The sequence below is a fragment of the Mus caroli genome, chromosome 12 (genome assembly GCF_900094665.2).
Source record: "Mus caroli chromosome 12, CAROLI_EIJ_v1.1, whole genome shotgun sequence".
In the NCBI taxonomy this organism is placed as follows: Eukaryota; Metazoa; Chordata; class Mammalia; order Rodentia; family Muridae; genus Mus; species Mus caroli.
This window is the reverse complement of record NC_034581.1, coordinates 49352092-49369356: the sequence shown is the minus strand read 5'-3', so window position 1 is coordinate 49369356 and position 17265 is coordinate 49352092. Positions and strand designations below refer to the sequence as shown.

General features: G+C 42.6%; 1 protein-coding gene across 1 annotated transcript in view; it reads right to left on the bottom strand.

Annotated features, from left to right (window-relative positions):
- Npas3 (neuronal PAS domain protein 3) overlaps positions 1-17265 on the bottom strand; it is an 823498-nt gene that overhangs the window by 47670 nt on the left and 758563 nt on the right. The gene's annotated exons all lie outside the window — the stretch shown is intronic.

Sequence of the window (17265 nt, the reverse complement as noted above, 5' to 3'; positions counted from 1 at the left end):
CTTTTAAAAGTTCAGCTATCCACTCCAACAACATTATCCTGATGACTAAGCCTTTCACATACCAGCCTTTGGGTCCCATTTCAGATCAAAACAATAGTACCAGGAATAGAAATCTCATTCTTGAGTCATGGACGCCTGATGGTGGGCAGAGGAAGATGAAAAAGAACAAGTTTGTAAAGGAACAATAAATCATTTCTTTTCCCCAAGAATTATTCTCATGGTGTTTGCTGCTGTTGTCGCTGAAGCCAGAGCAAGGAACCTGTACATGTGACTGGATATGGTTTCTTGCTCTGTAGGGTACTGGCTGCATGATCTGATAAAAGCTGCAACTAAACGATCCTTATGCTTCGTATTCTCAGAGCCACAAGAGTGTTGGCTACCCCTCCCTTCCCTCTCCCCACTCTGCTTTTGGCTCCAGAAGGTTCATTACTTACAGTTACTGCAGAATCAATCTGGACTGGCCAAAATCAGTGACGGAATTTATAGCATAATAAATGCCCTGCCACACCAGTGTAGTCACACATGAAAGGCTTGGGGGTGCTCTTTTAGGCAATCTTTCTACATCATGGAGAATACTTAAAGAAATCAATTTCACAGAAGCATCCTAAGCATATTTTGAGAAGTATAAGCCTGTCAGCAGTGGAGCTGATTTTCCCCGAGGCAGATATTATTGCAGAAAAAACAATATTATTGATAAAGGAATCTTAACATTGGAATTTGAGAGAGAGAGAGAGAGATTCTACACACCTTCATTATTCCCATCAGTCCGGTTGAGCTCTGTTTTACAAGCCTCTATTATATTCCACTTTCTCTGTAAAGTTTCATTTTTGTAAAAATAAGGTGTAACACTTCTCAAGGAACACTGACCAACTTTTCCATGTAAAAACCTAGCTCCACCCAGGTTGGCTCCTAAAAGCTGGCATAATCTCAAGTATACTCAAAGGATAACCCAGGTGGCCGCATCGATGATCTCGCTCTTTAAAACTCTGCAAGCGGGGCTGGAAAGACAGCTCAGAGGATGAGAGCAGCTGTTGCTCACGAAGAGGACCTGGACTCAGTTCCCAGCACCCACATGGTAGCTCACAGCCACTGTGACTCCAGATCCAGGGGGGATCTGACACCATCTTCTGACCTCTACAACTACTAGGCATGCATGTGATGCACATATTTTTGTGTAGGCAAAACACTCATACACATAAATAATTCTAAAACAACAATAACAACCACCACAACAACAAAAATCAATTCCAAAAGTTGAAAGGTTACACCAGTGTTGGGTCTTGTGAACAAACCCTCTTTTATGATAGTCTGATACACAGTAGAACTTGGGCATGAAAGGCTGGAAAGAAAATGAGAAAGACAGATGGTAGGCCGTCCTCCCCAAACCTCACTTTCATATTATGCATGGGATTGCTAATAAGCAAGCACTAAAAACCCACTCTCCTTGACGGAGAAGGACTGATTAAACTGCCGACGTGAAGTCACACTGTGTCTGTGCCAGGGCTCCAATGCATCTGCGAGTCTGGTCCCACCAGAGTCAGCTTCTCACAATCGTTTCAGAATTTATGAATGTGCATGTCTATAAAGTGAGTGAAAAATATCCTACAACGCTTGTTCGTTTATTTTGTATTAGCTCTGTGCTGTTTCAGTACATACAAAGGAACCCTGGACCCCTAAACATTTGTGTCCAGTTCATTTTTCCAGCTTCTGCATATGGTAATGAGACAGAGCCAAGAACCACTAGGGATGTAGTTTCCCCTGCAGTCCTAGGAATCAACTTATGCTGAATATCTACCACTAAGAGGCTTTTTCATGGTTTAGGGTTGTACTCTATGAGGCTTGGTTAGCTTTGTGATAAGAGTAGAAGCATTTATGATCAACTGCAAACCCTGATTATCACAAGAAGAAAAAGATGTTTAAAAGAGAAAAATTAACTTATCAGTCAGAGAAAAGAGCAACTCAGTTGGTATGTAAGCTAGAAACAAAGCATATGGAGACACTGTAAGAATAGGAGGGTCATCTCTTTATAGAAACTCTTGGCAGTTCATCATTGTTTTTTAATGGAATGCCTAGTATGGTAGTGTATTCTAACGCCCAGGAATTCAAGAAGCTGAGGCAGGAGGCTCATGGGTTCAATGCCAGCCTTGACTACACCGTGAGATCCTTTCTGGAGAAAAACAAAAGCAATTATATAGTCAATCCTAGGAAAGAAAATTTTATTTTCTGAGGAGGAGAGAGAAAGAGTAGAAATTTGCTTATATTGAAAATCTAATAGCTATGTGTTCTGTTTGCTTTTAAAGGAGCCAGTAATCTTGCATATTTGCAGGTGTAAGACTCCTATTTTATGCCACCAGTTGCTTCTGACTGAGAAGAAGCTGTTTATTTGCAGATGAATTGTAACTGAGATGACAGGTACAGACTTCACAGGGACAAAGGGACCGGGTGTCAGAAGACACAGTTGAACCTTGCTCCTATCTTAGAAACCCAGGACCTTACTACACCTGAAGATATCTCCCAGAAGCCAGACCCCCAGTGTATGTGGAACAAGGACTCCCTGACTAGAGTTTAGCTCTTATTTCTTTTTATTTATTTGTTTTATATGAGTACACTGTAGCTGTCTTCAGACACACCAGATGAAAGCATTGGATCTCATTACAGATGGTTGTGAGCCACAATGCAGTTGCTGGGAATTGAACTCAGGACCTCTGGAAAAGCAGTCAGTGCTCTTAACCACTGAGCCATCTCTCCAGCCTCTAGCTCTGATTTCTTATTGTCATTTATCATGTAACCTAAGATTTCCGTGTGTAAGGATTTTTTGTTAGTTTGCTTTTGCTTTGACTGGGAAGATTATATTCCTCCTTTTGGAATGCCTACTTATATGAGTAATTTGAGGTTCAGAAAAATTTCTGTACGCATATTGGTAGGATAACAAAAAAAAAAAAGGAGCAATGATGTGAGAAATTTCTAAGAGGAATTTCCCAGTGACTGACTTAAATCTACATACTTAGTCTCTTGTCCCATAGGCAACGAACAACCTTCATGGCTTCCTTGTTACAGAATCATGTCCCCTTTTCTTATAATGAATCCAAGACATTTTGTTAACATGAGCTCTACCTAATTTCCATTCTTGTTATTCTGCACACTGCAGATGGAGCTACATGAAACCAAGGCTCCTAGTCTTGTCCACAGTTACTGACTTCGCTGGTCCCTGCTCCCCACTCACGTCCCCTGAGATGGCTTTATTGCCACTTGCCGAACACCACACTCCTTTCTCTACAATGGACCTGATTCTCATTGCTCTGTCAGCATGGTCCTTCCGTGTCATGTTCAAAATCTCTTCCAGGTGTACAACGATGCTCTCTTTGTGATCGATTCCACTCCGTTACTCACTTCATTTTGTTGCCCACCAACACACCTCCACTGTAGCATACAGCACAATTGCCTCATAATCCTTTCTTTGTGTAATCTGCCTAAGTCTAGCCTCTGTTCTCTGGACCAAGGACTTGGTTTTATTCATCAGTTGTCTTCCAAACACCAGCACAGTGTGTAATGCACACAAGTACATGATTGGTAGTGAGCACATGACTGGGCAAAATCAATTGCTAAGTACTTTGAACATCACGTGACACTGAAGGAGGGAGATGAAATCATTCTTGGTTATACTGGGTTTCTCTTTTGTTTTCTCTGACTCCAAAGAACAAACAGATAAGGGTTATTTTCAAACTGTTTTCGGTATGCACATGTAAAGCTTTGGGGGGGCATTCTGGAACTAGTTGGAACAATTAAAATTACTGATTCCATACCACTCTGCAAAGAGCTGAAGGAGATAAGCTCTGGGGTCAGCATATGCCTTGTTCAGCTTTCTTTAAGGCATGGGGGGTAATAAAGCTTTCCATTTTATCTTCAGTGAAATGATGTGGCTGAAATATCACCTCATTTTTCATGCCAGGGAGGATTTCTTCTCACCTCCACGATGTCAAAAGGGAACTACTCTTATTAGAATGACAGATTACTAATGATGCTGTATGAAAAGAGAAGGAATAGCTGAAATCATTGTAATCCAAACAGCCAACATACCCCATCTTGCCTGAGCATCCGCGGCTCGCTACTTTGAGCAGAGTCTCTGCAATGTCACAGCTGTGTGGAAATTATTCCAAGCAGGAAGTAAATCAAAAGCAGGTGCCCATGAATTTTCCCTAGCAGAGCACCATGCTTTAAAAGTTTTTAGAACTGGATGGCATGATTAGGAGGTGTGATCACTGAATGCAAAAGGGAGAAGAATCTCTGGGTACTCCACTGTCTCTAAGGCTTCCCTTCCACTGAGATTCCTCAAAGGGTAGGACCACTTTGGGTGTGTTTAGTGTGTGTGTGTGTGTGGGGGGGGGATGACTAGACATGCAGTCTCTCCAGAGAAGTCATCTGTTAGCTGTCCAAGGAATAGTGTGGTTGGTGGGTCTGAGTTTCACTCCCCTTTCACTTACTGAGCATGCTCTGTCTATCAAGGTCTACTTTGGGGTTTTGTTTTTAGCATGATGGGACTACAGTGATCTTTGAATGCCCAACGACCCACAAGGGCCAGGCACCACTACTACTTTTGTTCCTTAAAGCTCAAATCTGCATAAGTTAAAATTCCCCATCATGTCCAGGTGCTAGGGTTATGGCCACTATGGGGTCTTGTGTAAACTGCATCCTCTTTTCGATTCTTCTCTTGAATGAGATGAAATATACATTTCACAGGGAAGTTGGTAGTTTATTAATAATACGAGTCAAGAATATCAATGTCAGGTCCAGTGTGGTGCTGCCTCCCTTTCCTCCCACTACTTGGGAGGCAGGGGCAAGCTGATCTCTGTGAGTTTAAGGCCAGCCTAGTCTACAGAGCGAGTGCCAGGAAAGCCAAGGAATGAGACACTCTGGTTTAAAAGCCAAAAGCCAAACCAAACCAAAGAACAACCCCCATCACCATTTTCTAGTTCTATGTTATATTCAAGAGCCTTAGAATTTATATTGATAATTCTACTTATCACTAAAATAGTGTTTTTTCATGACTTAATGCATATTAGGTTCTTTCAAATGGAAACTTAAAATGATTCCAGACAGTGTTGGCATAGGTATCTATTAGCTACCCAATTTCTCAAAATCCAAGATGGGGGATATGCTATTGTGTAAATGTTGCTTGGTACAAAGATAAGGGTGAGTATGTGTTATGATGAAATAAGTGAGGACATTTGTCACCACTAGAGTTAGACAAGAGTATCCCTCTCAAACCAAAATTTTATTTCCCCCCTCCATTTAGGATCTAAGGTAATTTCTCTTGAGTCCAAGTCATTTCAGTCTATGTGTAATCTCCCTGAGGACAAGGTTTACAAGTTTACAAAGGATTAGAAGCTCTCATGCCAGGCATGGTGGCATATACCTTTAATCCCAGCACGCAGGAGGCAGAGGCAGACTTCTGAAGCAGGATCTTTTGAGTTAGAGGCCAGTCTGGTCTACAAAACAAGTTTCTGGACAACCAGAGCTACCCAGAGAAAGAAGAAGAAAGAAGAAGAAAGAAGAAGAAAGAAGAAGAGGAAGAGGAGGAGGGGGGAGGGAGGAGGGGAAGGAGGAGGAGGAGGAGGGGGAGGAGGAAGACAACGATGACTGACCTTTGCCCACCATTTTGGTTACAGTTCTGGAATATATTTTGGTTATTTAACTACCTTTTGCTACAAAGTCATGCAACAAATTAGATTTCAACTTCCCTGTCTTCAGACACCAGGGCTGCTCTTGTGGAGACAGGTCCTCTTCCATGCTACCCAGAATGTCCCAAGAGAAGCCACACCTCTAATGTATAGATGGGGCATCAGTGCCAGGAGACAGTGTCGACCACCATTGATTCATGTGCATCAAAGGCAAGTCCTGCTGTTTAGGTTATTTTAAACTAAAGAGCTGGGAAGCCAAAAAACTTAGGATGCCTGCCTTCCATTGCAAGAGGAAGGAAGGAAGTGCTGGGGGTGGGAGGTATGTAGGATTTCCTAACTCACCCCATTAGATGTACTTCTATTAAGCCACTCTGTTCATGACTTTTACAAGGACTCAAGGGTTTGAAGGACATTTGGTAAGGGGCTGTTGAGGAATGTTAATATATTCAGAACTACCAAGTAACAATCAAGTATCTCTTGATTATGCTTCTAGAGCTCTAGCCATAAGAATTGGGTACAAGTGGGGTTTAAGTTAAATACATGTTAATTTTTAACAACCAAATATGAAAGTATGAAAAACGCTTGCCAGAGAGTGTGTATAGCATACATTTAAAAGGCACAAGAAAATGGCAACTTATACTTATCAGGGCTTGGAAAGGTAAACAATTACTTGGTCATGGAAAACATATCCTGAACTCTATCTAAGGCCCTTCTAAAGAACGGCGACTCTTAGCCAGAGGAGGGATGCACACTGCCCTCACTACAAACCATAAACAGAATATATGAACACTTTTATTTCTGAAACAGAAAGTTTATTTAATTTCAACTGTGTGCTTTATGCCATTCTAGGATTTTGTAGATAAATCACAGTTAAAAGAAAAGAAGCCTATGCAAATAAATATACACAACAGGTTGTGGTCAGTGCTTTGAGAAGTCATGGTACAGAGGGCAGAGCAGGTGGTAGGTTGTAGGGCAGATGCTTGAGTTAGGTTTTATTGGGAATGGGACAAGAAAGTGATTTTTTGGGATAGAAATCTCAGTGAAATACAGGTGAGGCTCACATCCAAGGACAGCACAGATTCCAGGGAGAATCTAAAGTTAGCACAAAGTTACCTGTAAAAGGAAGGTAGAGATGCAGCTATGAGTCAAATGGCAATCTCTACGAGGCTAACTGTGAATCTCCATCATGGCAACTTAGAGATCAAAATGTGCAAGTGTGCTCAGATCAAAATGGAAAAGCAGACTGGGCATGGTGGCACATGCCTTTAATTCCAATATTCAAGAGGCCGAGGTAGGTGGATCTCTGTGAGTTCCAGGGCAGCCTGGTCTACATAGTAAGTTCTAGGCTAGTCAGGGCTGTATAGTGAGCCCCTGTCTAAAAAAATTCAATAAACACAAAAACAAAGCCTTGTGCACACATACACACAGGTACACACACATGCATAAATGCATGTCAGTATGGCAACCCTTGAATATGACTCCTGAAGGATATGAACAGGTCACAGTGATGATGATTCTGGTTCAATAGGCATCTTCCTACTCCAGAACTTTGTAATATGGTTATGCTTTTAGAGTGATGGTGGGGTTTGGCAGGGCATTTACAGAGATCGGAAAGATTGATTGATACCATGTTCCTCCAGAGAGGTAATGGATGAGAAGATTCGGAGTCTAGGACTCCAGCTCCTTTCCTCTACTTTGAATGAGCAAACAGAATTTCCCCTGGAGATGCCGCAGGGTTTAGGCCACAGTGGTAGTTGCCTGCCCTTGAGAGTTCAATTTATGATATGTAGAGGGTCTAATCAAACTTGGAACCTTGTGCACTGCAGATCCTAGAAGTCCCATTTATTCCAGAGATCAACAGCATCAAATTAGCCCTGCCTCTACTACATTTCTTACATTAAAGGGCTGTATTAGTCTTGCCATGACGCTAAATCAATTCCAAAGAAAACCATTTGGTATGTGCTTCTTTTGTTAAAGGGACAGATGACGTATTTCAGTCACATTTTGTCCCTTATAATCAAATCAATATTCAGGACACTAAAGCAAAGAGAAATTTCCCAGAAATAAATGCCTTTTCTATATTCTGGAGAAATCATTTATTATTCTGGAGCTCATATAACTTCCAGGAGATGATCTGAAGAGGTACTGGTGAATTACTGTCCATCTCTACAGGTGTGCATGCAGAGGTAAAGAAATGAAGGTTTAGGTAGTCTGGACTCACCTCTGTCAAACGTTCAGTGAGGATCCTATGCTCCCGGGGCCTGCAGTCATGGAAGCTCTTCACTTTCATGCCTTTTTTAAAAATTTTTCAGTGCCCCACAAAGGAGGTTCTCTTACCATTTTCCCTTTATGAGACAGGAAACTTCAAGTAGTCAAATCATCTACTTAAAGTCAAAGAGCTGGGAAGGCAGAATACAGTCCACATCCTTGGTTACCTGATGTCACAGCTCTGTGCTTAAACACTGCTCATCAGGGAGGTTTTAAGGTACTAAGTGTCAGTCGGAGTAATTTATCTTTAAGCACTTAAAATTTGCAGAGTTTAAAAAAAACTGTTATCCCAGCCATTGGAAGAGATTATTTTGGGGAGGCAGGGACTCTCAGTATATTGAAGTGTTGGCCTGGAAGAAATGATGAATTGACCAAGAGCTTACCTTTTGGTTTTCAAGTCCATTTAAAAACTAATTTCTATGAGGCCCTGTCAATAAGTGGGGCAATTATATAAACGCATCTGTGAGATTGAGAGTAGAGTGATGAAACCGTTATAATTTTGAAGAGTATTAAAGACCTCTTACATTGACAAGGTCATTTTCTTTTCTTTAGGGATGTCATTTCCAAAGTGGCCATCACTTTTGTTGTTTGTGCTACAAATTCTTAGAGACCAGAGAAGACACAGCATCAGTCAGGCAGACTATAGTTACTTCCTCCACATTCTTCTTTATGTAATGCAAAATGGAGGACCTGTAGGTTAGTGGCACATTTGGGTTGTAGTCACTGACATAGTTAGGATTTAGACACATCGCAGAATGGCTAGTGATCATATCTCTGGTTGGTAAAATAGTTCAGTGCTGACAGAAATGCCACATCCCAAGCTGGAACTACTGTCATGCCTTGGTATCCAGGCAGCTAGGAGGAGGGTCTTAAAGTTCACACCCACAGTGACACACCTACTCCAACAAGGACACAACCAGGCCTTTTAATAGTGCCACTCCCTGGGCTGAGCATATACAAACTGTAGCATGACAATTGTGCAGAGGTGAGTAGAGACTAAAATGATTTAGAAATCTTGATTTTATTGGTTCTCTGTTCTGTTTGCATTTTTTTTTTCTTAAACCAGGGTAACCTCTGCCTATAAATTCTATTCTGGAATTTTTTTGCTTCTTCAATTTATTCTGGGTGTCGGGGTTGATTGAAAGACAATAAATGCACGGTCTTAGAAAGTCTGAACTGATTGACAGAATTTTTGGTCTCTCTGAAACTTCATCTATTGATTTGACAAGATAGCCACATTCTGCAGGGCTCGGCTGCTGTGGGATGCCGCAGCCATCAGTTCACGATAACACCGAACCGAATCAAAAGCTTCAGCAGATGCACTAATGGGTCCAGACTTCGGGGCATCTTAGAAACTCAGACTGAGAGGAACTTTTCAATGATGTCTTGTCTATCCTTGATGGGGAGAAAGAGCAACTTTCAACTGATGAATGCTCTCAGAAATCCCCAGTGCAAAACTGTAGCCACACTGTATCCTCCACTAGTGCTAGGCATACCTCCATGCAACGCTGCTCTCTGAATGTAGTGAACTTCTTGGGCAAGTAGAGAGCCAGTTTCCTATGACAACACTTTCTATATTCTTTACAATTTCTGAGGAGTCATACCATTGTAGCATAAGGTAGGGTACTAGCAAACACTCTAGTAATAATTAGAAATGCAGCCCATAAATGTTAAGGAGAGAGAGAGAGGAGAGAGGAGAGAGGAGAGAGGAGAGAGAGGAGACCATGAATTTGGATCAGTAGGGAGGGGTTGGGGTGTTGGGAGGGATAAAATATGATCAAAACCTATTGCATAAAATTTAAGAATTACAGAAAAAATGCTTTTCAAAGATCATTTAAAAGAAAGAAAATGCTGATCACAGACTAACAGGAAATGACAATGGGATAGATGCAAATCTGTGTCTGTCATTTTCTGAACTAGTGTCCACAGGACTATTGTACACTTTGATTTGGGTAATATACTGAGAAAGATTCACAATTCCTTGAGATAAAATGGTGAAATGGAAGCCAGATCATGTAGTTATTTGGGCTTGTAGCTGTTCCAAGGGTCAGTCTAAATCAATGGTTCTAAACCTTTTAATGGATTTAATGCAGCAGGGCTGTGACCCTTTAATACATTCCTTATGTTATGATGACCCCCAGTCATAACATTATTTTTGTTGCTATTTCTTAACTGTAATTTTGCTACTGTTAAGAATCGTAATGTAAATATCTATGTTTTCTGATTGTCTTAGGTGACCCCTGTGAGAGGGTCATTTGACCCCCAAAGGGTTGTGACTAACAGGTTGAGAACTGCTGCTCTAAATACTGCTAATATCAGATTAGCAAACTGGAGGTTAATCTCTATTGTCAACCAGATTGGATATAGAATTGCCTTGAGGTTGAGGTAGATCCCTGGATGTATGTGAGGGTGTTTCCAGAGGTGAGCAACAGGAAGCAACCCTTGCCTGAGGTGTAGACAGCATCATCCCATAGGCTGGTGCTACAGATGAAATAAATGGGGAAAGAAGAGAAAGACAGTGGGCATTCACAGTCCTTTTTTCTGCTCCCTCCATGCCTTCCCTGCCTGTGTTGGATTTACGCCAACTTGACACAAGAGGAGGAACCTCAATCAATAAAATGGCCCCATAAGATAAGGCTCTAGGAAAGCTTGTAAGCCATTTTCTTAATTAGTGGTTGATGTGGGAAGGCCCATCCCATGGTGGGTTCCCTGGCTTGGTGATTCTAGGGTATATAAGAAAGCAGGCTGAGCAAACCATGAGGAGCCAATAGGCCAGTAAGCACTCTTTCCTAGTTTCTGCATCATCTCCTGCCTCCAGGCTCACAGTATTAGAGGTCCTGTCCTGACTTCCTTCAGAGATGACTACAGTGTAGAAGTGTAAGCCAAAGAAACCCTTTGACTGTGATGTTTCATCCCAGCCAAGACTTCCACAGTGGACTGAAGCAGGAATCCTTGGACCAAAGGAATCCTCGTCTGTAAATTTCTATATAGTTTGGCCAACGCAGAAGAAAAGTCACTAATTCATGCTATCTGATGATACGAAATGGCACACAGTACTATAGTCAATCCTCATTCACGTTTCAAAAGAAGAGAAAGCATGCAATTTAATTCAGAAAACATTTGCTGGATAACAGCTTGAGGCAGCCGATGGTGCTCGGGAAGAAAGGAGAACGCACCCAGCATTCACCACGGAGTCTTAGAAAGGAGAACACACCCAGCATTCACCACGGAGTCTTAGAAAGGAGAACACACCCAGCATTCACCACTGAGTCTTAGAAAGGAGAACACACCCAGCATTCACCACGGAGTCTTAGAAAGGAGAAGTTGTTGGGATTCAGGAAATCTTGATACTTCTTTGAGCCTTGCCTTTCACCGAGTTTCTCCACCCCAGTTTTACTTACTTACTTTCAAAATTGGGAAATCAGAGGTAATTGCCTAAGAGAAGTATTATGATATTCACTGAAATTATAGGAAAATATTTCATAAAACAGCGCGAAGATGCTTAGTTGAGCTTGAGTGACTTGATCTGTAGGAAAAACACCGAATTGCGTGCTACTTCACTTTACTGATAAGAAAATAGGCACCAAAGAGCATGTGTGCTGCCACAGTAGCTCAGAGATGGAGGGTTGTTTTCTCACATGCAGTAGGGGGAACGAACAAAGCAGTCAGGCGTGGGTGCCATAGTGGCGAAGCGTTTCCCAGGTAGCCAAGAAGCATTCTGGGAAAGCTAAACAGCATGGTCAAACATAGCACCATGACTGCCCACATGCTTTTCAGGAAAGCTAAGGGTCTGGGCTAGCTAGAACATCCATGGAAAGGTTCTCAGGAAGAACGGCTTGACAGGGAGAGAAGCTGGGGTCAGCTCCATAAGCATTCCGGTACTGTGAGCAGCCGATGATACTATGAGCAGTAGAGAAGTCAACGGTCTCCGAGTCCATGGGGAGAGAGCCAAACAGAACACAGGAGAAACAGGGAGGAATAAGGTCTGCTAGGAGCTAATCTGATGTCTTACTGTAGATCCGGAAAAGAGGCATTCGGGTTGGGGAATAGAAACTGGTTTGGGGAGACCTGGCCAAGTTCTGCAGTGCACTAACACCAGTGGAGATGAAGGGTGGATAGGGGAGGCTTCTCAATGTTATGGATCTTCCTGAAGAATTAACCCAAGGACCAAAATTCTAAATGACTGACAGGGTAAGATCTATGCCAGTATTGCAGGCATCCTGAAACTCACCAACAGAAACATCCAAGCAAGACTCAGTTTGTACAAAAAGAACCCTCAGCCTTTGAAATTAACTAGATGTAATTTTGACATTGAGCTCAGTAGCAGGTGTCACTGAAAATAATTCTCTTTATATTTATTTATTTATTCAGGTCGTCAGGCTTGTTCGCAAGCTACTTGACACACTGAACCAGCTTGCTAGTCCTATTTTCTTCTTCCTGAATCCCCTTCCTGTCTCTCTCTGTCTCTGCCTTTCTCTCTCTCAGTGACTTTCTGAGGCAAGGTCTCTCCGTATAGCTCTGGCTGTCCTGGAACTCACCCTGTGTAGACCATACTGATCTCAAACTCTGCCTCCCGAGTGCTGGATTAAAGGCATGTGCCACTATTGCTCAGCAAGTATAATGTTTCTAAACAATATTTTGCGATAATCATTTTAGAAATGATCTTTTATCTACAAGAGGGATATCAGAATGGAAGACACGGTTTTCTGCTTCTGAGGTCTAATAGCTGCTGATTTTGGTACAAGGCTCCTGGGGATTCTAATACTAGGTAGGCAAATGGGATGGAGAGGGGAAAAGGAAATAAAAGTGAGCATGTACTAAAATACCTTCTGGAAGATATAACTCGCTCTTTTAATACACGTTCTGAAGATGGCTTCAGATTAAATGGGATTTTGAAACAAGATGAAATGGATAAGCCCCAAGAACTCAAGAACCTGCCGATGCAGAGTGAATTTACTGTGGGAGGCTCCATACATATCATCAAATCTTTAAAGAGTTCTACAATGTCCAAAGGAAATAAAACCACTGTGAAAAATCATATGATCTCATTTATGTCATGGGACAGCTATTACTAGGAACTCTCAGAAACTCTCAGAACAAGAGAGATTTGTACTTTAAGAGACACTTACGTGTGTGTTTAGGGAAGGCAAGGCTTTCTTTAGCTAAATTTCACACCCCAATTTGCTGCTTTTGCTACTATACATTTTAAGACTAGAAGTTTGTAAAATGGAAGTTATCAGCTGTGGCCATAAACCAGAGAGTGGTTCTCAACCTGGGGGTCAGGACCACTTTTGGGGTTGACCCACTCTTTCACAGTTGCCTATCAGTTATCCTGCACGTCAGATGTTTACATTATGGTTCACAACAGTAGCAAAATTATAGTTACAAAGTAACAATGAGATAATTCTATGATTGGAAGTCACCCCAGCACTAGAAAAGTCTCTGTGCTAAAGGGTCCCAGCCTCAGGAAGGTTGAGAACCACTGCAGTAAGCCAGTGAATTACTCTCGTTCTGAGTCTTTATATCTCAAGGAGCCCATATGGCCTTTCAAGCATTTAGTCCAACACCTTGGTACCGAATCATCCCAGATGAGGGTTGTTGGAGTTTACAATTTTCCCTGAATTGCCCCCAAGGTCCCTTCGTGGTCCCTGAGTACATGCCATACAGGGACAGCAGTCACTGCAGATTTCACTCTTGAGAAGAAGTGAAGGATGCTCTTAGTACTGCATGCAATGGGGTAGGGACTCTCTCTGTGCCTGTTTCAGGAGTACAGGCTACTCTGCTCTGCTAGTAGAGTCAGGGCGTTAAAATGTGTTGGGATAAATATTCCGGAGATGACCGAGGTGCTGGTGGGCATGCAGGAGTAGGTTAGAAAGCTGGAAGTTCCACACCGACGACGGAAGCTATCCTCCAAAGACAGGAGCTAAGCTAAGGAGGCGACCCAATTAGAGCTCCTTTCCATAATTTCCCTGATTACATATCTCCTTTGCCCCATGTGCTCTACCTAGTAAGTTCCCCCAGACATAGACCTAATCAAGAAGGCAGAATATTGATGCAAGGCAATTTAAATGAGAGCTGTGTTATGCTAAGATATGTGGCCAACAATGAGACCTAAACAACAGGGAGGCCCCTAAGGCATAAAAAGTGGCTTGACCAGATAACAAGCTACTGTGGATTTCAAGGCGGATGAGGACTGAAAGAACAAAACTTCATTAGAGCGATTCCCTGAGGTCTAGGGTGTGGCAAGTGAAGCCTTCATACTCCATTCCTGAGTCAGGAGACTCAAGGGGCCCTTCTTGGTTAGAATTCTTGGATATGAGGTCCAGGTTGAGTAGCTCTTATCTGAAAGGATTGGGGCCAAAAGCGTTTGAGATTTTAAAATGTTTGCATACATGACGAGAATTTTGGGGATGGGACCAAAGTTTGAACCCTAAAACTCATGTATGTTTCATATGTACCTTGTGCACAAAGCCTGGAGGTAGTTTTATGAGTCATCTTTAGTCCCATCTGTGCTTTGACTCTGACCTGGCAGATGGAGTCAGGGGTGCAATTTTTCATTGTGGCATTGTGCTGCTGGTCAGATGCTTCAAACTTTGGAGTTCCAGGTCGAGGGCGCATGCCCTGTCTGTGATCAGGATGTGGGTCCTGGGAAGGAGGGTGGGTCTGTTAGTCTCACTGTACCCTGGTGCCTTAGAGCAGTGGGACATTGTGAGTCACACCTGCAAGGTCTCAGGCAGGGTGCTCTCCTTTTAAAAATGTAAAGGACCACGTACGGAGTCCCACCATCTCAGTGATGACAGGTCGTCTGCGTTCTTTATGAGTGAAGCAGAGGGCCAGTTCTGGAACTTAATTGCCTGGCTTTCATTCCGATTCCCCAGCAGCTGTTTAAGAGCTGCCCAAAGCGAAGGGCGGAAGCCTACCTGTGAAAGCCTCAGTGTTATGGTCTGCAAACTGGGCATACAATATGCAGACTGCACGGAGGAGATTGTAAAATAGTGCTCCTTTGTGGACTAGTGTGTACAGTTACTGATAAGTACATAGTTCCTTGTACTCAGATGGCATTGGGTATCTTCTTTTGTTACTGTAAGTGCTACGCTGACAACTGCAAGAAGGGTCCAGGAGTCTTGGAGAACATTAGAAGGGTCCATAGTCCAAGGTCATAGAAAAAAAAATGAAGAAATACACTGACCTAGGACAGTCCTTTGTGGACCTTTATGGGAAAACCAACATGTGCATGATGATAATAAATTAGAAGGAATATTGGAAGTACAGAGAAATTATCATTGCAGTTCCTTTTTATTGCGTTTATTGTGTGGTGGTGGGTGATTACCAGTTTTATTGGAATGTTTTATAAGCTGCTAGATTTACTTACTGAGAATGAACAGATAAACAGGGATGTTGTTCAGCTGCGTCATGTCACAGGCTCTCGCTGGGCCTTCCCCTAACTTTCAGACAAGGTGAATTAATCAGGAACGTTCGTTACAAAGAAGGGGCAAGGCTGGGCCTGCTGGGTTATCCATCTTTGAGGGGGTGGATAAAATGGTTGTGGATAGCAGATCTGAGGAGGGGCACATGACACTTGCTAGAGCTATCCATGGTTTCTTGAGACAGACTTCCTCAGAGGTATGTTGCAGTGAGATAGGCAATCTGACATTTCATGAGGTGACAGGTTCTAGAACTGTTCCTAATTGCTTGCCAACTCTTTCTTGTTCAAGGTTGTCCTTTTGAAATTTTTGTCTGTCTGTCTGTCTGTCTGTCTCTCTCTCTCCTCATAGTAAGGAGCCTTTAATCCCAGGTTCATGTTGTTTTGGACATCTCCCCTCCCCAGTTGTACATGTGAGGTCCCTTCTCATTCATGACTTATAGGCAACAATGCCACCAATCTCCTGTGACCTCTCCTATCTAAAGTGGTGTCTGGCGTTCACATTTCCTCCCATCACTGTGTAGTGTAGCCTGGTCAGAGGAAAGGCATGGGGTATGAGTCAGCACATGAGCTTGGGTCGCTAATTCATTTTTGCACCCTTAGTTTCTTTGTATCTATTAAAGGGAACCAGTCCAAACACTCTCTTCTAGGACAGTTGTGAGAGCTAAGCTTACCCAGCCTTTCACAGGGCTCCAAGATGCTGGCTGCTGTTCCTTTTGCTTTCATTACCCTCTAAATCATTGCTTTATTACTCGATATAGTCCTCTTCCCGCTCCCATGTTGCAAGCGCTGTGAAAGCAAAGACTATGTACTGTTTGATGCTGGGATTGTAGACTCTAAAACAAGTCCCACACTGGGAGCTCAAAAGTCTCTGCTGAACGGTTGGTGTTCACAAGTCTAACTTCAGATCAGGCAACAAATGTAGCCTTACTGAGGCACCCAGATGGCCCATCACAGCCTAAGGAGATGCTTGGTCTGTTGCCTAGACAAACTCTTTGTCCTTATTATTGTTATAGCCATACTTATTATTGTTATAACCACGCATACCATTCTTTTTGGAGATCAAATATCCAAAGAGCTCCGTAAACTATAGTCTGTAGTATGAAATCATTTTCTTTTTCAAAACTTTAAATTACTCAATGATATTGAATTATACTAACCATTGCTTTCCATCTGTGATATGCCCACTACCAATCAGCAGGAATGAGAAAGGATGCCGGCAGGCAGGAAAGTAAGAGTTAAAAAGGAAACCCCAGGACTCTCAAGTATGGAATGCAAAGAATGACCCTTTCTAGCACTTAAAGAATATCTCACATCTGTAGTCTACTTAGAGAGTCCAAATGTGCTAATGCCCACGGTTAATAAGGAGTAAATGCATACTGTTCGCCAAGACAGGGAAGCACCAGCGACCCTGAAGACTAGGTCTGTCTTTCTCCCTGACAATGCACTGACGTATAATAACTGTCCATGGGGGAAGCTACTGTAGGAACTGACCGGTTGCTCTCTCTTTGCTTTGCACCCTGCTAAAGGTCAAGGTTGCCTCTCCCGTGCCTTTCAGACTGTAGGACAGCTCAGCTAAAGGTCGTCCTGGGAAGGATTTTCCACCTCCTTTCTTAAAACATTTTTCCCCCCTTTAAAGAATTAATGTCAATGAAAGTGCATGCCTCTGACTTTATACAGCTGCTAGCGTTTTGATGACTTACATAAAGGTTTTAAACCCTGTCAGTAATGGTTGTTAGCACCACCAACAATGCTGGCGTCATCCTAAAGAACACAGATAAGCTTTAAGGTCTCAGCCTGGAGCAGGTCGTGCGGGCACACTGATGCTAACATTCTGTTTGTGTTTGCCTTCCGATGTACAATAGATGCTGTTTAAGAGACTGGTTAGTGTGTTGT